The 22,889-nt window shown below is 41.0% G+C and overlaps 1 pseudogene; it reads left to right on the forward strand.

Annotated features, from left to right (window-relative positions):
- Nucleotides 1–1,589: 1,589 nt before the first annotated feature.
- On the forward strand, nucleotides 1,590–19,093 carry LOC128624572 (dynein axonemal assembly factor 11-like; annotated as a pseudogene).
- The last annotated feature ends 3,796 nt before the right edge of the window (nucleotides 19,094–22,889 follow it).

Genomic DNA, 22,889 nt, shown 5'->3' on the forward strand with positions numbered 1-22,889 from the left:
TAGGAGATATATATATCTTGTATCTGTATATATCTCAGCCTATATATTATATATATATATATATATATATATATATATATATATATATATATATATATATATATATATATATATATATAATGTGTGTGTAATAAAATACTTATGTAATTTAGTTTATATTATATAATAGTATTTATGCATCATTTTTTATGGATGCACAAAAAGCATGTCTATATATATATATATATATATATATATATATATATATATATAAAATAGGCTGAGATTATTTAATAAAAGCAGATCTCCCTTATTCTCTCCGTCATTCTCTCCCGCTTCTCACAGTGTCTGCTCTCACAGTCAGCGACAGGCAGGCTGGGCCCCTTTTTTGGTCAAGAAGCACTACTTCTGGCAAACTCTATAGTTAAAACAAAAAGATCATTTTAAAGATGAGCTTCACTGATTGACGGTAGTGTTTTGCTGCACTCCATTCAAATCAGAGCTCCGTGTTGAAGTCTCCGTGCACTTCTCAGCTGCTACATTTACGGGACACAGCAATTACTGATCGTGGCTGTGTGGCATGACCAAACATTTTAGGTTTTGTGTGTCAACCGCTATATTTTATTTCCCTTAACTGTGCAACTGTGAACTAATGTGTGAAACCTAACTAATTAGCCAGCTAACTAGCTACCATCCAACATTGCTTAGCTTAGGTAACGAGCTAATAAACTAACTAGTGTGTTGCTGTAGTGAAATAGTCAAAGAGAAGATAAGTGACAGTAACACTAATGTCCTTTAAAACGTTAGATATAGTGTTGAATAGGTCCTTACCATTGAAGCTTAAGTAGATGAGAACAATAAAAACACCCTGTCTATACACCTGCCATTATAAGAGGTGGTAGAAAGAAACAGTTAAGGGAGTTGAATTTCAAAGAATCCAACGTAGCTGATGGAGTGCTCTGACATAGATCAGAGATGATTGAAAGGACAGGGGCACTTCAGGGGCCAATCAAATTTCAGCTGGGGTCAGTCAGCCCTCTGCTCCCACCCCTCAATCTGCCAGTGCTTGAAGGAAATGTCAGTTCTCTAAATTGAGCTAAAAAATAATCATTAGAGAACGTTCTGTATAGGTTCTCTTTAGGTTGTCACAGAAAACATACCTGCAATGTTCTAGGGAGGTTAGTTCTCTTTCATCATCATCATCATGTTCGAGATCCACCTATGGGAAGAGCATCCTTACCTGACCTCTGCAGATGCAGAAGCATCCAATTGAACCACGTCTGGCTATGACAGACAGGACCGTGTGTCCAATGCCAGGTAAGGGCATAAGTGACCAGTGCACTCCTCTTCCTCAGTTGACGTTCACTTCTCGCGACCTCTAACTTGTTTTGTGCACACAGCGTTCTGGTTCGCTTACTTACACTTTTGTCTGCAGGATATCCCTCAGATCAGCCTCCGTGTTTGTTTCAATAGCCAGGTTGGCTGTGTCACTCGCTGCAAGCCACCCATGCTTGCACTGCTTGTTAGGCTGCCCTCCTTGACTTAAGCCATTTTTTCCCCATCCTACGGCTGCCCGCCTTACAGACCTGACTGAGCTCTGTTTCACCACCATGGCACACACTAAACTGGCTTCGGTTCCCGCCGGGGCTACCCAGTTGCACGTCTGCCCAGCTGCGTGCAGTGCTCTCATCGCTGCTAGTTATTCTCATCCCTTCTGCTTGGTCTACATGGACCTTCAACATGTGGAAGAAGCCATTGAATTCCCAGACAACTGTAGCCCACTGCGAGGTGCAGCCTCTCTGAGCTGGGCTGACCAAAGTGACCCTTCTCTCCTCAAGGGCATATTACCAGGTGAACCTTCCTTCATTAATGAAGGCCATCCCGTCTTCTTTACTGCCCTGGGTTAATGCTCCCTTGGCCTTACCGCAGTCCATCCTGTTAGAATTTTGTGAGCGAGTGGCAGCTCACCTCAATATCAAATGGCTGGCCCTGCAAAGTGCCACTGACAAAGAGAGGGATGTTTTTGATGGGAAACACCTGGGACCCCCTCCTGGCCCATGAATACAGCTCTTCCGGGTCCTCCCCGCATGAAACACTGCTGGGAAGACCCACTCGACCTAACATAGTCTTGTGGGCCTCGAGGTTAAGAATATGGGGGCTCTTGGCATGGGTGACCCCCCCCCCCCCCCACCATTGAGCCCTCCATCACCAGACACCTTAACCCCTCCCCAGGCAGCTTTTTCACCCCCCCCCCCAAAGGTCGCTCTCCCCAGCAAAATGAACCGTTTTTCCACGTCCATCCACCAGGCCTCTTATAAGGCCTCGGCCTTGGTTGTTAGAGCCCTCAATGTCTCATCGCTTCTATCAGCTTATCAGGCTGAGCTCCTAGTTGACACGGGGCAGCAACTGGAGAATCGGTGTCCCTCACCCTCTCTCTGGAAGGAGATAGTCACCATTAATGACCCCGTCCTTTGCAATGCACACCAAGCCATTCAGGTGAGCAGGCGTTCCATGGCCCTCTTGGTGGTTGGCAAGCGTGCACTCTGGCTTAACCTATCAGGTCTCCCTGATAGCGAGAATCGGTGCATTGCAGGAGTGCCGATGGAGCCTGGCCAGGCCCTCTTCGGTCCCGCTGTCTCTTTGATGCAACAATGCTGTGATGACAAAAAGAAGGAGGATGAGGCTCTCAAGCTGTGTCTGCTGAGGAAATCTGTGCTGCACCAGGCACCCCTGTGCAGCCACCTAATCCCCCTGTGGGACACCATTTCAAGAATGTCGGCAGACCGAAACCTCGTAACAAGCCACCAGCTCAGCAAGGTAATCCCCCTTCTGCTAAGCCTTGGGGGAGAGTGTCCTTTGCCGCAGCCACAGCCAAGAAACTCCCTAATCCCATTCCTTCTGAACCCAAAATGAAGCGGCCACCCTGATGCACAGCACCAGGAGGCTTTGAGACCATGGCCAGCCCTCTGGACTCCAGTTATGCCTTCCTATCCCACCCATCCAAGAGAAGGAGGTTTTCTGTCAGTGGGGTCAGCCTTCCCCCCACCAGTGGGTGCCCACCCAGTGTTCTTAGTCGCCTCACCATTCCCAGTGTTGCCCAGTGTGTTTTCCCCCTCTCAGTTAATGGTGGAGGGCATCCCTGCATCGGGTGTATATATATATATATATATATATATATATATATATATATATATATATATATATATATATAAAATGTATTTTATAGTATTCATGCATTATTTTTATGGATGCACAAAAAGCACCGAATTAAACTACTGTCCTAAATTAATATATATTCTGGTGTGTGTGTGTGTGTGTGTGTGTATTGGGTTCTTTTCTGTTTTGGACAAACAGCTGTGTAAAGTTTTTGTCTGGAGTTTATATTTGTAACACTCAGTTTGTGGATTTTATTTTAAATAAACAAAAAAAAGGTACTGAAAGTTTGCCCCGCCCCATCCGATTAATCAATTAATCGAAAATAAAATAAAAATAAAATAAATAATCGGCCAACTAATCGATTATGAAAATAATCATTAGTTGTAGCCCTAGTGTTTTAGTGTAATTGCAACGTATAAAAATTGTGAAATTTTTTTTAGGGAAAAACAGGGGGGAAAAATGACAATAACCTTGTTACATAAGTATGCACACACTCTTTTATAATTGGGGACGTGGCTTTGTTCAGAATGAACATTTAATCTCATCAGTTACCATACAGCTGTCATCAATGAAATTCTGATTAACCCCAAATAAAGAGCAGCTGTTTCTGTCGGATTTTCTTGACATCTTCTTGGTTTCATCTGACTGCTGAAGCCATGGTCTGCAAAGAGCAGACAAAGCCTGTACAGGGTCTCACTGTCAAAAGGAATCGTTCAGGAGAGGAGTACAAAAATTTCATCAGCAACAAGTGGAGAAAATTTAGCACCACAGTGACATTACCAGGAACACGATGTCCCTCCAAAATTTACAAAAGGACAAGACATAATCTTACTAGGGAGGCTACCAAGAGACCAAAGGCAATATTAAATGAGCTGAATGAATTTCTGACAGCAATCTCTCGTATTCTTCACATGTGTAGGCTATGGAGTAGGGTGGGTAGACGAAAGCCTTTTCTCACAAAAAACATCCAAGCTAAACTAATTCACATCAAAACATGTTATGTTTGGTGCAAAAAAATCACCAGCTGTCACGATTTCCCCTTGAGTTAGCGCTGCAGTATTGCAGCGTGCTCGAAAAACCGAAGCACATGCTCGTGCATGAGCCCTTACCGAACGCACGCTTTTCGGTCTTCAATGGCGGTGAATTTGTTTACGTTGGACATATGCTTTTGTTATGGTTATGTTCTGTCTCTGCCACTGTTTTGTCATTGGTTGTTTCCCGAGTGTGTCAGCATTGGTTTCAGCTGTCCAGTGTTTAACCCATGATTACGTTTGTCATTTAAACTTGTGCCCTTGTGTCTCATAGCACATTGCGTAGTATTGAGTTTATCTCTTTACCAAGCGGTTGTACTTTGTTTCTCGTTTCTCATTTTGATTCATGTTATTGATCTTGTTTCTCGTTTCTCGTTTTGATTCTAGCCTCACCCTGTTTATGCCTGTTTGTATATCGCCTGACCTTTTGCATGTTATTAGACCATGCTTTGGATTACTGTTTTGGATTTGTCTGCCTATCTCTCTAATAAACGTCTTTTACTGCACTTGCATCCATCCTAAACCTCACTTACGTAGATACGTGACACCAACAAAATAACACCATGCCCACGTTGCAAAACATTTAGGTGTTTGCTCGTAAACTGTACATTCAGGTGTCTGCTCTTAAGCTGAAGATGAAAAGAAATTTCTCCTTTCAGTATGTCAGTGACCCAAAGCATACATCCAAATCAACAAAGGAATGTTTTGACTGGCCTAGCCAGAGCCCAGACCTGAATCCAACTAAAGATCTGTGGGGAGACCTGAAGTGAGCTGTGCACATGAAATGCCCTTACAATTTGACAACTCTAGAATGTTTTTTCAATAAAGAGAGGGAACATATTGCCAAGCCAAGAGGTGCCATGCTGATAGACTCTTACAAAAGAAGACTCCCCAAAGAAGAGTGGTGTAATAAAATCAAAAGGTGCTTCAACAAAGTATTAGTTTAGGGGTGTGCACACTTACGCAACAAGGTTATTATAATATTTTTCTTTTTCTTTTTTTCCCTATAAAAGTTTCTGATTGTTTTTCACTTTATTTTATTTTTGTTTCACTTTATTTATTTGCATTTGCACGTTAAAGGTGAGATAAGATCTGACATGATTTATCTTAGTGCCATTTTTTTACTTCACAAAAACTCCCATTTTAACAGGACCATGTAGACTTTTTTTTATACCCACTGTAAATTTTAGGAAGACTTCAGTTAAAAAGGTGGTCTTAAAAAGGTATTGTTTTGTAATAGAAATAAGGGTAATAAACTTAATTAAGTAAATAATAAAACTTTATTTGTTCATTATCTTTGGAAAATTTTTAAATTCAGTCATGTAAATAGTTAAGGATTAAACCAAAATTAAAATTGTCTATACAAGTTGATCACTATATGCATATTTAGACAAAACTTATGAACACTAAGGTCAAGTATTTTGGAATACATAAATTATTATGTTTTCTTTGGGCTGTATTCTGCACCTTATTGAAAATTGTGCTTACATATAAAAAGATATAAAATATTAGAAGTACACTATTCTAGGTGAGAATCACCTGGATATGTTCTTGGGCACATGCACACAGATGCTGTGCCCTTCCAGCAAAATCATGACGTGATCAATCATGCAATATTTGAAGTAAATACTACTTTCATGGTATTAATGGTATCACTTTCTTTTCTCTAACCAGTTAGTGAGGGTCTCATCCGCGGTCGTGCTGAGCACAACAACTTTGAGATATTTTCTGTGGAGGAGATTTCACTACATCAGCAGGAAATTGAACGGATAGAGCACATTGACAGGTGGTGCCGAGACTTGAAAATCCTCTATTTGCAAAACAACCTAATTTCCAAGATAGGTATAGAGGCACAGTATGCTTTTTATTTGGCTTTGGTGTTGTGATGACCATTGTGTCACACCTGAGCACATTTTCATTTTCATTGAGAAAGTAATTTGTTCTAAGTATTGTTATACCGAATTAGTTTATATATGTTTTGTAGAAAATTTGGGCAGACTGAAGAAGTTGGAGTATCTGAATCTGGCACTGAATAACATTGAAGTGATTGAAAATTTGGAAGGTATTCCACCTTTCCACTCTTCTTTATATAACTTCATTTTGATTTTGAATAAACTATGATTACTGAAATGACACAGATTCAACTGTTTTTTTTGTTTTGTTTAATGTGTATGTGAATATGCATGTGTATGACACATGTGTAGGTTGTGAATATCTTCAGAAGCTTGACCTGACTGTGAACTTTGTCAGTCAACTGAGCAGCGTGGAGTCTCTGAAACAGAATATGCACCTCCGGGAGCTCTTTCTTGTGGGGAATCCCTGCACTGAGTTCAAGGGTTACAGGCAGTATGTGCTGGCACGCTTGCCTCAACTTCAGGTACTGCACACTGCACAATCAGGCAGAGAAATAGGGTTTCATTCTAATTTCTCTTCCAGCAGAGTTTAGTTCTAAGATAAATCTAACCTGATCTACTTAACAGAGATACCTTCAAATTCCCCTGATTAGCTATGTCAGTAATATCTCACTAAGCCCTTGTTGCCTTTCATTCACAACTCTCTTCCTTTGACAGAAGTCTAGTTAGAGAGCAGATTTTCTAACAAGAAAGCTACTTTTGGCAGCTAGAATTATGTAGCTGAATTGATTCCTGTCAACTATGTACAGAGCCATTTTAGCTTACTTTGCTAGCTGGCAGAATCATCTGAACTAATAAAGTATTGGCTGTTACAAAACAACATTGGGACACAGGACAGGTAATGATCAATAAATACCAGTGCATAAATCACTTTTTTTTAATCCATTACATGGTGATCTTTTATGATTAACAGTGGCTAGATGGCACAGCGATTGGGCAAGCAGAACGGATACAGGCACTGCAAAACTTTGATGAGTTGAAGAAGTGTGTCATAGAACAAGAGGCTGAGTATGTGGAAAGGAGAGAGAAACAGAAGAGTGAGGGGCTAACAGAAACCTCAAGCATCAACCCACAGGATTTAGATAACAAGCATCTCCAGAGAACATAGTGAGTATGAAGAATTACACAACATATAAAGTTGAAAACCTCAGGCTGTGTATGTGTGCATGCATATGTGTTCACAGATGCATTGTGCTTTCAGCCAATTTTCTATCTATCCACATAAATATGACCTAAAACAAGATCAGATTTTCACACAGGCCCTAAAAGTAGACAAAGGACCCAATTAAACAAATGAGGCAAAAATATTACACTTGTTAAATAAACCAAGGCTCTTACTCGCACCTGCTTTTTATCCCATTGATCCCACTGAAAACATGTCGCTCTAATTTTACCTTCATTTCAAGTAACTGCTAATGCTAGAGGTTCACATACTTTTGCCACTCACGGATATTAAATATTGGCTCATTTTCCTCAATAAATAAACTCAATAAATAATTAAAAATAGGGTTCTATCAGAGTCTGATCTTCACGACATATGTTTCTGGAGTGTATCATGGCACAAACGAAGGAGATTTCTGAGGGCCTCAGAAAAAGAGTTGTTGATGCTCATCAGGCTAGAAAAGGTTACTAAACCATCTCTAAAGAATTTGGAATCCACCAATCCACAGTCAGACAGATTGTGAACAAAAATGGAGGAAATTCAAGACTGTTGTTACCCTCCTCAGGAATGGGTTCTAAGCAACTAAAGGTCCCTCTCAGATTGGCTAATGTTAATGTTCATGAGTCCACCATCAGAGCACTGAACAACAGGGGCCCTTGCCACTTGGTGAGCAATTTGGAGCTTGATGTGGGTAATAATACGAGCACTTTGTTTCCCTGTGAAAATGCTCAAAGCTGAATACCCAGTTATACAGTTGGGACTGTCGTTCTTGGGCCAGACACAAATTTTCCTGTGTTATGTGACACAAGGTGTGGAGCTTTGCCCTCTGGTCCAGAACATACTGAATTTTGCTTTTGCTTTTAGAATGTCTATTCTCCCAATTTTCCCTAATGACATCTTGGACACCTTGAGGCTTGCATCAGTACAATAATTCAAATGGGGAAGCCCCTCTGGACGCTTGCTGGACCTTGTTGGAGATCTCTTTCGGGATATCGACTCGGGAGATGACATGGAAGAGTGCCTCCACCAACACTGGGTATTGCCTTGCGTAGTCCACTAAAACTAACACAAAGCCATGCCCTCATGCAGTCCATTCTAATGGCCCAATGATGTCCATACCAATTCTTTCAAAGGGGACTCAATTAATGGAAGGGGGCACAATGGTGCTTTTAGGGTGGCTAGCGGATTTACCAGCTGACATTCATAACATGCCGCACACCACTTGTGAACAACGCTGTGAATGCCAGGCCAATAGAAATGGGCCATGCATCAGTTTGGTGTTTTCTCCTGCTCTAAATGCCCCGCCATTTATGAGCCACCTGGAATAACAATTCCTGATACCTCTTTGTGATAAATAACTGGCTCGTTTCTTCCTCTGTATGAGTGTCCTGCATCACTCTGTATAATCTATCTTTAATAATTGCAGAATTTGGGTAGGATATGAAGAGAAACTCACAGCTGCGGCAGGCAGAGCACCCACACACAGAGGTGATTTGAGGGGAATTAGTGCAGTTTTAATTACCAAATTCACCAACTAAAATAGAAGGGTAGTGTGGAGGAGAGGAGTGAAGGGAGTAAAGGATGTGTTAATGGTGGTCTGGTGATCCGTCTTCCCAGCTGAGAATAGTCACAAGAAGAGAGCTGTGCAGCATTGTGGTGGGGTTCACAAATAGAAAAAAAAGACATGCTTAGGGGAGCAGGGACGATGGGCAGCCAGGAAGCATTGTTGACCTTGTCGGTGGAGTCTTCTGGAAAAGTTCATAAAAAAGACACAGCGTTAACCATTTCTTAAGAGGAGACTGCTCAACTTGATGCTCTAGGCAGGCCCTTTTATACTCTTCTGCTGCCTCTTGGATGGTAGAGAGCCGCTGCTATAATCAGCGATCACCAGCTGCATGTGATTTGGACCACCCCACCTTTCAGCCATGCTCTGATACCATCCAAAACCCTAGGGGTGCTCAGCGGCAGTCGGACAAGGAGTGATTTTACTCTTTTGGGTGAGTACCTTCAGTCCAACGTCACAGATCGCACAGGGTTAGGCTGAATTTGCTGCCCACTGATTACTCTCAGTTGGTCAAAGGTGTGCCTCAGGGTCTCGTTGCATGACTGCTCCAAGGTGAAATCCCTAAGGGGAATCCCCACCAAGAGTCGGAGGCGGAGTGCTCCCCACCCTGCATGTCCCCCTGACATGGAGCTGACATCAACAGCCCCAGCACCGCCTTCCCAGTCAATGCTGTGCACGTCCCACACTGTCCCTCATGACTGCAGGATCCATCCACAAATATTTATCTTGCTGATGCCTGAAACCCTGGCCAATTTGTCTCCGGAATTAGTGGATAGTTGATGGGAGGCCTAACTGCAGCTTCCACTATATTTTTTTGACCCTGAAATTTAATGATGATTGGCACCAACAGATATTCGTAAACATCCCTGTGCATACACCTCACCTTCATCACATGTGCATTTTCAAATGCCTCACCTTGAACCAGGCGAATTGATGAATTGAGGTTTGGTTACAGCCTGAATCCACGAATGCATGGTATGTACCATATTGAACACTCACTGGTACGTCCCAGCTTGATCAGGGGCAGCCTTTGGCAACATGGGAATTGGGACCAACGCCCCCACCTCCATCACGTGCCATTGGTTCTGGCAATGCCTGGGTTCCCTGCGACACCAGCACACTGGTACAAGCCTTACTTCCACACCTATGGCCTCTGAGTCACCAACCTGAGGTGAAGAAGAAACAGATACAGGGGGAGGGGGAGGGAAAGCATGGATTGGGAAACTGGTTTTGGGGAACATGCTCCAGCATCATAAGGTTGACAACGCACGCTCCTCTTTTGAACAGTGTCTCAGGGCTATTGGGTGAATGCAAACAGGTGGCCAAGCTCACGGAAGGTCAGTAAGTGGAAGCACTGACGGTGTTATTCAGGGGTGACCTGTTGCAATATCGCTGTCCTCAGGTCTTGGTACTCCAGCATGTTCACCACCAGAAACTCTTGGGAAATGAACTGGGCTTCCCGCAATGGGAGTGGCAGCAAGTGGACCTCTGAAAAAGAGAAAGTGGAGTTTTTGGATGCCCCCACTAATCCAAAGGCTATGTTTGGCACAACTGTAATGGCAATGCATCAGCAGTGCAACCTGGGGAAGGAGGAAGAGGCATTCAGGGTTTGTCTCCCCAGAAAACCATCAGCTCAATTTCAGGCCCCCTGGGAAAGGAGAAGTCTGATTATTAGCCTTCTCACCCTCCTCCACTACAGCACATGGGAAACATTGCCCCACAACCGAAGCCTGGTTTTGTTAGGCTGAAACATAGCTGCAGCAGCGAAACACCAGCTGACAAACCCTCAGGGTAGCAAGAGGAGGCAGGTGACCTGAAACATTGCCTTGGCAATGGGAAGGGTTTTGAGACAGCACTCAGGTTTTCTCTGTCTCAAACCTTTGTAACGACACCCCTCTCCCTCCAGCAGGGAACAGGAGAAGGGTGAGAAATGTAAGAATAGTTAACGTGGATGGTACAGTGTCCAGTGTTGATGTGTTTTCAGCTACTAGGTTTCAGTAGAGGCAGTGGTTCCCCTGGGGTTACTGCAAATGAGGGATTTCAGCACTGGACAGCGTCACAGGGCATTTGCCCCAGGAGTCTTCTCAGCTGCAGAGTGCTTGTCTTGCCAGAATGCATGAGTGCTCTTCATCATTGAAGAGCCCTGTCTTTTCTCAAAACAGGATGCCCACTGGGTCCTATTTTATTGAGGAAAGTGGTGACAACAGATGTATCTCTCACAGACTGGGGAGCAGTGTTTGAGGACAGATCAGTGTGAGGAGTTTGGACTCCTGCACTGAGAAAGAAGCACATCAATTGGTTGGACAATGCATGTTCCGGGAATAATGAACAGGGGTGCGGACTTACTGTCCAGAGGGAATCCTCTACATGGGGAATAGAAATTTCACATTCAACTTCACAGCATTTGTGCCCACAGTAAGTGATCAGTCTGGCTCAGATCAAGTAGTGGATCTGCTGGCTTTTCATCTGCCACCTTTTTTATCCCCAGAGAAACCGTAGCTACTCTGCTTATGCCTGGTTCATGCTCTGCATATGTATGTACAGAGAACCAGAGCACTTCAGGCGAGTAATCAGCTTTTTGTCTCTTGGGATGATTCTTACAAAGAAAAATCTCTCATCAACATCTTTCTTACTGGGTGGTGGAGGAAATTTACATTTTACAGTAGCGTGAATCTGCAGTCCCCAGGAGATCTACAAGCTCACTCCCACCAGTGTATGACTATGTCTTGAGTGCTATTTAAGGGCATTTCTATCCAGGAAATATGTGCTGTGGCTAGCTGTTCTTCCCCACAATTTTTTTTTTTTTTATGAGAATAAAATTTATTTAAAAAAAAAAAAATTATTTATTTATTTATTGAGAATTTATAGACTGGATGTGACAGAGCCCTCTCTAGATCACTGGGTCCTGGAAGTGAGCAGAGCTAAGATACAGTAAACACTCATGTATGCTGGTTTCATGTATGCTTCATAAAGGGGTGAATTTACATAACATATTGATATGTTTCATATAAATATAGTAGCAGCAAAAATGCATTTAGTGAAAACAAATGTGCAAAAATTACAAGGGGAGTTGGTACAAGTGGTGTGTGTGTGGGTGTGGGTGTCAGTATTAGAGAGACCCAGAAGATCGTCTCAGCTGTCCTCACTATCTGCTGCAGGGTCTTGAGCTCTGAGATGGGGCAATTTCCAAACCAGGCAGTGATGCAGCTGCTAAGGATGTCAGCTCAATTGCACACTCAAGTGCAAAAAGGGGACATAGCAAATACTACGAAAATCTGAAAGATTCTACTTTTCACAAGTTGCTGCTTATAATATCGTTTGTAATGAAAATAGTGCCAAACATAAGCATTTTCACTAGTGGTCTCAGACTTTTGGACCCCAGTGTATGTCATAGGCATCTGATTCATTCACTGTCTAGCAGCAGTGAGTTAGATGCAGAACACTCCAGTGGACAGAAATGAAATTGAACAATTTGAACCATAAGTGAAGGGATTTATTTAGCATGAATACAACCACTTAAAGAGAAAGAGTGACTAAATAGATGGACCAACTGACCAGGATCACACAATGCCAGTATGAATAAAAGAGGTGTGAAAGTCTATGCCTAGAAGAGCAGCTTATATTTGTGGCATAATTGCTTGTTTGTTTGTTTTAGCTCTCAGATAACCAAGGAGAACATGACCCAAGACCCAAATCTTGAGTGTCATCCAAATCAGAATTCAAACTCAGAGGATGAGGAGAATGATTTTTGGGAAAAGCCATGTGCCGTCACTCCAGAGTCAAGACTGGATGCACATCGCCATCTAGAGGAGAAGAGGAGAGCAAAAGAGAGAGTGAGGTACACTGTCAGGGAAACGGAAATAGGACCAGAAAAAAAGGGTGGAGGAAGCAACAAGTGTGTTGAGGGAGGAAAAGCATGCACATTCAACAAGAACAGGCCTTAACCAGAGCTCCTTCTAGTTCTAGTTCGTTTTTCACCTATATTTGAAAAACAGCTGGAGTGGTCATACAGTGTGACATTAAAAGTGACAAAGGTCATACAGTGACATTAAAAGTGACTGCCTCATCATTTGTGTTTGCAGTGATGTCATGACAGATCATAGTATGTTAACCTCCCCCCCCCGGTTTATGCCAGTCATTTGTAGGTACCAAAAACTTAAATACCAATGAAAACTCTAGTACCAGTGACCAATGTACATGTACATAAGGAGAGATTTCATGTGTACTGAAGTGGATAGAAAAAAGCTGTCTTCTGATTTTACCATTCATCAAAGGGTTAAGATACAGGTGGAAGTCAAATAAGGGCAATATTTAATTAAGAGCAATTAGAAAATTAAGGTCTTGATGACCTTACATTCTATAGAGGGAGGAATAAGTACATTTACAGCCCTCTCCAAAAGTGTTGGAACACCAAGGCCAATTCTACTGTTTTCGCTAAACATTGAAGACATTTGGGTTTGAGATCAGAAGATGAATAGGAGACACAATAAATGAGAATTTCTACTTTCATTTCCTCAAATTAAATCTAGTTATGTTAAACAACTTAGAACATTGCACCTTCTGTTTGAACCCACTCATTTGTTCAAGTGATCAGAAATATTGGAACATGTGACTGATAGGTGTTTCTTGCTGCCTGGCATGTCCTGTTAAATTGATTGTTTAAAGAATTAATAGCTCTGAATGTCTACTCTTGGTCTGAGACCTATGCAGCCTGTAAGGACTGCATTTGTTGTTAAAAAGGATAAACCAACTTGAAGTCAGAGAGCTGTCCTATGGGAGAAAAGCAAGCTGAAGCTAAATTTTGAAGCTGAGAAAAGAGGGAAAATCTATCAGAGCCAGTACAAATCCATCATTGGGCATAGCCAGTACAACAATTTAAAATGTTCTGAAAAAGAAAGAAACCACTGGTGTACTAACAACCAGACATGGAACAGGTCGATCAAAGAAAAAAACAGCAGTTGATGACAAACACTGTGAGAGCTGTGAAGAAAAACCAAAAAAAAGACACAGTTTTGTGAGTGAGTGACATCATCAACAACCTTCACAGGGCAGGGGTGAAGGTATCATAATCCACATTTCGAAGAAGACTTCAAGTGCAGAAATGTAGATGCCATACCACAAGATGAGCTTTAAGAATCAGAATGCCAGATTGGAATTCACAAAGAAATACAGAGATGAGTCACAAAGTTCTGGAACCAAAATGAACCTCTTCAAAAGTGATTTGAAAGCCAAAGCATGGACAAAGAATGGATCTGCTCATGATCCAAAACATAGAAGCTCATCAGTCAAGCATAGAGGCAGTTGTGTCATGGCTTGGGCTTGCATGGCTGCTTCTGGAATGGGCTCACTAATCTGTACTGATGATGTAACTCATGATGATAACAGCAGAATGAATTTAGAAGTCTGCAGAAACAATTTGTCTTTCAATTTACAGAGAAATGCATCCAATTTAATTGGGAGGAGCTTCATCATACAACAGGACAACAAACTAAAAAGCACTGCCAACACAACAAAGAACTTTGAACATTAAAATTGGAAGGTTTTAGACTGGCTAAGTCAATCGCCAGACCTTAACCCACTTGAGCATGCATTTCACCTCCTGAAGAGGTGTAAGGTGAAAATTGGGTCACTTAAGCAAAGAAAATCTCAAGGAAGCAATATCAGCTTCATAAACTTTAATGCCTACCCTAATGTTCTATGGGGCGCACGGTGGTTAGCACGTTCGCCTCACACCTCCAGGGTCTGGGGTTCGATTCCCGCCGGGGCTGTGTGTGTGGAGTTTACATGTTCTCCCCGTGCTGCGGGGGTTTCCTCCGGGTACTCCGGTTTCCTCCCCCAGTCCAAAGACATGCATGGTAGGCTGATTGGTGTGTCTAAAGTGTCTGTAGTGTATGAATGGGTGTGTGTGAGTGTGTATGTGATTGTCCCCTGCGATGGACTGGCACCCTGTCCAGGATGTACCCCGCCTTGTGCCCGATGCTCCCTGGGATTGGCTCCAGGTTCCCCCGCGACCCTGAAGAAGGAGTAAGCGGTAGAAGATGGATGGACTAATGTTCTACCATTTAGCATTGACAAATGTTCTGGAATTTTAGGCTACTCAGGAATTAATTAAAATTCCATATCGTCTACAAATTCTACATAAATGTAGAATTTTTAACATTTATTCTCCTCAAACATAATTAATCCAAATCTCAAATGCCTTTCTATTTACTGTACAGGATATGCTTACTGCATACTGGTACTCTGAAACTCTGGAACATAGTGCACTTGTGGCCATTAGAACACCATTGGAGATTAATCCAATCAAGTGACAGCCTACATCAGGACATGCAGTCACCGTCCAGTTTATTTGGAACACCTGTACACTCGCACATTCATGCAGTTATCTAATCAGCCAATCTTGTGATAGCAGTGCAATGCAAAAATCATGCAGATACAAGTCAAGAGCTTCACATCAAATATCAGAATGATGAAAAAGTGTAATCTCAGTGACTTTGATTGTGACATAGCTGTTGGTACCAGATGGGCTGGTTTGAGTATTTCAGAAACTGCTGATCTCCTTGGATTTTCACACGCAACAGTCTGTAGAGTGTATACAGAATGGTGTGGAAAAAGAAAAAAAAAAAACACTGCGTGAGGGACAGTTATTTGGGTGGAAATGTCTTGTTGATAAGAGAGGTCAGAGGGAAATGGCCAGTTTGGTTCGAGCTGCCAGGAGGGATATAGTAACTGAAATAATCACTCTTTACAACCAGGTGAGCAGAAAAGGATCACAGCATGCACAAAAACTTGAAACTTGAGGTGGATGGGCCACAACAGCAGAAGACCACATTGGGTTCCATTTCTGTCCCTTCAAGAACAAGAATCTGAGGCTATAAAGGGCACAGACTGTCATGGACAGTTGAAGATTAAAGAAAAATCACCTGGTCTTTTTTCCAGTCTTCAGCTGTCCAGTTTGCATGAAAGTGCCCATGATAGCCTCAGATTCTTGTTCTTGCCCAACAGGAGTGCAACCTGATGTGGTCTTCTGCTGTTGTAGCCCATCCACCTCAAGGTTTGATATGTTGTGCCTTCTGAGATGCTTTTCTGCTAATCATGGTTGTAAAGGGTCCTTATTTTAGTTACTATAGACTTCCTGTCAACTCAAACCAGTCTGGTCATTCTGCTCTGATCTCAATCATCAACAAGGTGTTTCAGCATGCAGACCCTCCACTCTTAGGATGTTTTTGTTTTTTTACCATTCTGTGTAAATTCTAGAGACTGCTGTGTGTGAAAATCCCACGAGATCAGTAGGTTCTGAAACACTCTAACCAGCCCATCTGGCACCAACAGCAATGCCATGGTGAAAGTCACAGAGGTCAAATTTTTTCCCCCAATTCTGATGTTTGATGTGAACATTAACTGAAGCGTTTGACCTGTATCTGCATGATTGCATGATGTATCTGCATTGTGCTGCTGCCACATGATTGAAAGATTGGATAACTGCATACATGAGCAGGTGTATAGGTGTTCCAATTAAAAGTGACCGCTGAGTGTATGTTTGAGCACTTGGTTACAGTATGTGTTACAGATTGTGGGTACGTTACACACATACTGTAGATATCTTCACTTACATGCAAACTCTCACTCAGTCTTCTCCTGCTATGTTGTGTAGAGAACCAAAGAGGAAGGATAAACCTCCCAGAACTCTGATCACGTCTGAGGGAAGAGTGCTGAACGTGAATGAACCAAAGTATGTCTACTAGCACAGACACCTACACCCCTGGTACACATTCCAGCACTTATGTATTGTGCGCTTCATTAATGTCCCTTCAGGTTGGACTTTACTCTAAGTGAAAATGAAGAAAAGAACTGTGTGCTTCTGGATCTGCATGTATACAGGTACACACACACACACACACACACACACACACACACACACACACACACACACACAAAACAGTTATTTAAATATCCTATACATTAGACACTACTTGTCCAGGAATGTGTAACATTCCATCTGTACTCTGTGGTTGCAGGCATTTAGACATCTCCTTGCTGGATGTGGATGTTCAGACTACAGGGTGACTGTCAAAGGAAAGGTGCGATATTGTCTGTCTTGCAGAAACACACACAGACACGCACACAATTACTTACTTGTGAATTTCCATACTCATACACAGAAAATTATTCTGTCCCTCTATTTCTATTTAAATCTGCTCATTCCTGAACACTTAAAAATAATTTTTTTGTGTGTGTACCGTAGATGTGTGTAAATCACTTTTACAGTGACAGGTGAGAGTTCAAGGTCTTTTGAATCTCTCTCGCTCTCTTTATCTCTCGCTCTCTGACACACACACACACACACACACACACAGACACACACACACACCCGCACCTGATCAATACACATGGGGGCTGTACTTCCAAGAAATCTGTAGTTAATCGTGCTAGACCTGTACAGATGATCTAGCATCAAGTCTCTGACCTATGGATGAACTCATACAAAAGAGAAAAAAGTCTACATATATTTTTATGAACAATCTCTCCTGGCAGCTTATGACAACTATTGATTTAATGTTTTACAGATCTTGCACCTTACATTAGGTACCAGTTTGTCCTACCCTCACATAAATTAGAATTAAATTAGAATTAAGACTAAGGACTAACCCATGCATATAGCAAACTAACCTATGCATATAGCAGCTTTCAGTTTTTATTAGGAAAAGTCCTAGCAGAGATGCGAAAAGCACTTTTTCCTCTGACATTTGCCATGTTTTAACCCTATTTTAAATAGTTTTTACTCAGATGCAGAGTTTTATCAAATTTACCAATGTCTTTATTACTGATCAAAATCACTATCCGGTTTCCCTCAGAAGAGGATGGGTCTGGTTCCACTCAAGGTTTTTACCTCATGTTGTCTTAGGGAGTTCGACTTTGACACAGTTGTCTGTGTCATTAGGGAGTATTCTACAGAATCCCCAAATTGACCTGTCATTAACATGCTATATGATGAGTCAAAATATAATTGTATAGGAAAAATTATTATAGAATGAATTAAAATGCTTATAATTATTTTCTAAATTTCAGCCATTAATCATTTACTGTTGCTTTTTATATTCAGCTTCTCACTTTTCGTATTTTAATGATTCCAGCACATGTTTAGACATTTATTGATTTCCTATTTTACTCATGCAACATTTTCTAATATCCCCACCACTTATGAGAGGGGTTTGTCCAAAACTAGTTTTATTAATAACTGCTTAGTAATTTCCTAGTATTAAAACATAGCCCTAGACTTCATCTACAGTAGTGAATCTGTTTTGGTTCAGACTGATTTTGGCTTGTGCTGTGGCTCTGTAGCTTACCACAATCGAAGCAAAAGTACTTTAATGCCTTGGCTTATTAATGATGTGGTATTACTAGGCAGCTATAATAATAATAATGCACTCTAATACCTCAGTAATGCACATGCTTTCCGGCTGTTTTCAGTGAGTCAGGGCAATTGTGTCAGCTCACCATAAAGAGCTGACTTTTTTGGTTTACAAATGGTTCCTTGCCTTTTTTCCCAAACCTTGGACAGAGTGATTGAACTATGCCTACCAATTGCTTAAATTATTAGGTTTTTTTTAAAGTTCCCCTCCCCATTTTTACCTCCTCAATACATTATATACTGTATACATAATAACAAGTACCAATGCATTTGAAACATTGCGCTGCCTCAGACACACAAGTGAGATTCAAAAGACATGTCTCACCATTCTTGTTCAGTAGTCTGTTAATGACTTTTGTTGTTTTGGAGATTCCTTAGTATCCAAGCGTATCAACTTAAGTCATCTTGATGAAATGCCCAAACAAAATATTAACAGAACAGCGAATCCACAACAGCAGATAAAAGCCTAAAGTCAGGGAGCCCATAACAAATGTATATCCTCAGCTTTGTTGGTTACTTTGTTAATGTCTTCGTACCTCCCACCTTGTTGTGACAGTGTCTGTTGTTAAATGTTCTATGCAAATGAAATTTAATTGAATTGGTCTCTAGTTTATTTCTATTGTTGGTTTTAAAAATGTTTTAATTACAACAGATGTGTGTGTGTGTGTGTGTGTGTGTGTGTGTGTGTGTGTGTGTGATTTGTGGGAGTTTTTACAGGTGTTCCAGTTGGTTTTGCCTGCTGAGGTTAAAACAGACAGAAGTACAGCACAAAGATCTCAAACTACTGGCCACCTGCTTATCACCATGCTCAAGGTACTTGAATTAACATTTCCCCAAAAGGTAATCCAGCATTCAGAAACCAGGTGGGAAAAATAAGTACACCCTTCCTGTGTCCACAAACCTTAAGAGAGTAACTAGCAGCCAGGTGTTACTAATGAAATGCACAAGATTAGTCAATCATCAAGTAGTGTGACTACCTATATTTAAGCAGAACCTTTGGCAGTTTGGTATTATGGAGCACTCAGGTGTGTGTCTACATCATGCCAAGAAGGAAAGACATCAGCCATAACCTCAGAGAAGTAACTGATACTGCTCATCAATCTGGGAAGGGTTATAAGGACATCTCCAAACAATGTGGGATTGTTTACAAATAGAGAGCCTTCAAGACAATCTTCCTAAGAGTGGGTGTCCCAGCAAATTCAGTCCAAGGACAGACCATTTAATGCTCAGAGATGTAAAGAAAACTCCAAGAGCTACATCATTTGATGTAAATGCCTCTGTAAGCACATTAAATGTTCATGTTCATTTTAAAAAAAGACTGAACAAATATGACTTTCATTGAAGAGCAGCTAGGAAAGAGCCCCTTCTCTCTAAAAAGAATATGGCAGCATGACTTAGGTTTGTGAAAAGGCATTTGAACAGACCAGAAAAGTTATGGAACAATATACTTTGGAGTGATGAGACTAAGGTGCAGATGTTTGGTTATGCTGCACAGCACCATGTTTGGCAAAAACCAAACACAGTGTATCACAACAAACAACTCATACCAACTGTCAAGCTTGGTGTTGGAGGGGTGATGATTTGGACTTGTTTTGGAGCCACAGGACCAGGGAAACTTGAAGCCATTGGGACAGCAATGACCTCCATTTTATATCAGAATATTCTTGTGACAAATGTGAGGCCATCTGTCCAGCTGCTTAAGCTGGGCTGGAATAGGGTTATGCAACAGGACAATGATCCTAAGCACACCAGCAAATCAACATCTGATTGGCTAAAGAAGAAAGAATTCAGGGTGTTTGAATGGCCAAGTCAAAGTTCAGACCTCATCCCCACTGAGTTGCTGTGGCGGGAACTTAGTAGCACTGTACCAGCGCCATATCACCCCGTAGCACTTGCCTGGTTTTCCCCTAAAGCTAAGCAGGATTGAACTTGGCCAGTACCTGGATAGGAAACCTCTTGACAGGGACACTATTCTGTAAAAACAGCACCATCTTTTGGATGAGACGATAAACCAAGGCCCTGACTCTCTGTCATTAAAAATCCCAGGACACTTCTCGTAAAGAGTAGGGGTATACTTACCTGGTGAAATTCCCCCATTGGCCCTTATCTGTCATGGCCCCCTAATAATCTCCATCCCTGAATTAGCTACATCACTCTCCTCTCATCTCCACCAATAGCTGGGGTGTGGTGGGTGTTCTGGCGCACTGTGGCTGCCGTCGCATCATCCAGGTGGATGCTACATACTGGTGGTGGTTGAAGAGATCCCTCCATACAATGTAAAGTGCTTTGAGTGCCTAGAAAACCACTATATAAATCTAAGGAATTAATTATTAATTGTGCATTAATGAATGCCCTCAAACATTAATGAACTGAAACAATGTTGTAAAGAAAAGTGGACCAAAATTTCTCCAAAATGATGTGAGAAATATTTACTTCAATTAATTGTTGCTAAAGGTGGTTCTACGTGAATTAAAGGGTGTACTTCTTTTTTCCCCACCTGATTTATGAATGTTGGTTTTTAAGTGTGTACACCCTTTTATAATTGGGGATGTGGCTATGTTCAGAATGAGCCAATCACATTCAATTTCATGTTCAAAAGTCATTATCATACAGCTGTCATCAATTAAATTATTCTGATTAACCCCAAATAAAGATCAGCTGTTTCTGTAGGATCTTCTTGGTTTCATCTGACTGCTGAAGCCATGGTCTGTAAAGAGCTGACATACCCTGTACAGGGTCTCACTGTCAAAAGGAATCAATCAGGATAATAATACAAAAAACATTTCCAAGACATTACATGTACCATGGAACACCATAAAGGCCATAAATTTTACAAAAGGACAAAAGCTTACCAGGAATGGTAAAAGACCTACGGCAACGTTAAAGGAGCTACAGGAATATCTGACAAGTACTGATTACTCTCTGTATGTGACAACAATCTCTCGTATTTTTCACATGTCTGGGCTATGGAGTAGGGTAGCTAGATCCCTTTCTCACAAAAAACAACCAAGCTCAACTAAATCACCCAAAACCATGTGGCAAAATGGTATAATAATTCCAAAAGGTATAATAATTTCATAATTCCAAAAATTATGTTTGGCACAAAAAAGCACATCACAAAAAGAACACTATATCCATGGTCCATCATGTTTTAGGGCAACTTTTCTTCAGCCAGAACTGTGGCTTTTATCAAGGTGGAGGGAATTATGAATTGCTACCTGAATAGCTACAAATACCAGCTGATTTTAATGCAAAACATTCAGGTGTCTGCTACTAAGCTAAAAATGAAAAGAAATTTCACCTTTCAGCATGACAATGGCCCAAAGCATACATCCAAATCAACAAAGGAATGGCTTAACCAAAATTAGATCATTGACCAGACCTGAATACAACTTAAAATCTGTGGGGTGACCTGAAGTGGGCAGTGCACATCACAATTTGACAGATCAAGAATGTGGGACAAGAGTGGGAAAATATTGCCAAGTCAAGATGTGCCATGTTGTGATATACTCTTACCCAAAAAGAATGAGTGGTGTAACAAAATGTGCTTCAACAAAGTATTAGTTTAGGGGTGTGCACACTTATGCAACAAGGTTATTTTAAGATTATTCTTTTTCTTTTTTTCCCCCCCTATAAAAGTTTCTGATATAACTTGTTTCAAAAGACTGAGAGAAGAAGAAGAAGAATATGTGCCTAAACATTTTGGGCTAATTTCAAGTCTTTGTGTGGCAGTTTTTAAGTTATAGTTGGGATGGGAATTTTGCAGAAACCTGTCAACCCTCCCCATGATCTTTGGTGAGCTGTCCTTTAAAGCGCCACTATAAAGATAAAAACCCTTATGTTGGCACAATTTTATATTCATCCTGCAAGATCCCATTGGACACAGAAGCTTTCTTCTAGTCAGAAGCTTTCTGCCAAACTTGGAATACAAATTGTTCAAACTCAAATAATGTATTTGTTTTAGGTTATATCCCTACAGTCATTACAAATTCTGGATATGTGTTGTGTTTCTTTAGGTGCATGGAGAAGTAAAAGTAAAAAAAGCAACTCATAAACTGACCAGTGGTAGCTACTTAGGAAATGGGACTTCAGAGACCTCAAAGGAAAAGGGCAGGTAATTTCTCAGGTGCTAGCTTTTAACCTATAAGTTTATATTTAATTGTATATACATGTATAAAGGTGTATTATGTAAGGTGTGACTGCTGAAGGGCTCTATAACATAGCTAACTCAAAATTAGGTGGTGATTCAATGCATATTATTTATGTTGAAATTTCTGTATCATGCCCAATGTTCATGCGATAGGCTCTGGATACACCATTATAGGTTAAAGTGGTTTCTGAATATGAATGATTTAATTAATTAAATAATAATAATAATAATAAATAAGAAAAATTGAGTAAATAAAATGGGGAAAAAATGTATGGAGTCCAAAACTAAAAAGTTGCAGAGTGGTAGCTGGAAAACCAAAAAAACAAAAAAAAAAAACGAAAAAAAAACAGAAGCTAAATCCATAGGCTGAGTAGAGAAAAAATTGTCTGTAATAATAATAATAATAATAATAATAATAATAATTATTATTATTATTATTACTACTACTACTACTATGTAAACTATAATGTAATGTGTACAGACTGAAGCTTGATTGCAAATAGATTTGATACCAAAAAATTG

Source organism: Ictalurus furcatus, chromosome 20 (genome assembly GCF_023375685.1).
Source record: "Ictalurus furcatus strain D&B chromosome 20, Billie_1.0, whole genome shotgun sequence".
In the NCBI taxonomy this organism is placed as follows: domain Eukaryota; kingdom Metazoa; phylum Chordata; class Actinopteri; order Siluriformes; family Ictaluridae; genus Ictalurus; species Ictalurus furcatus.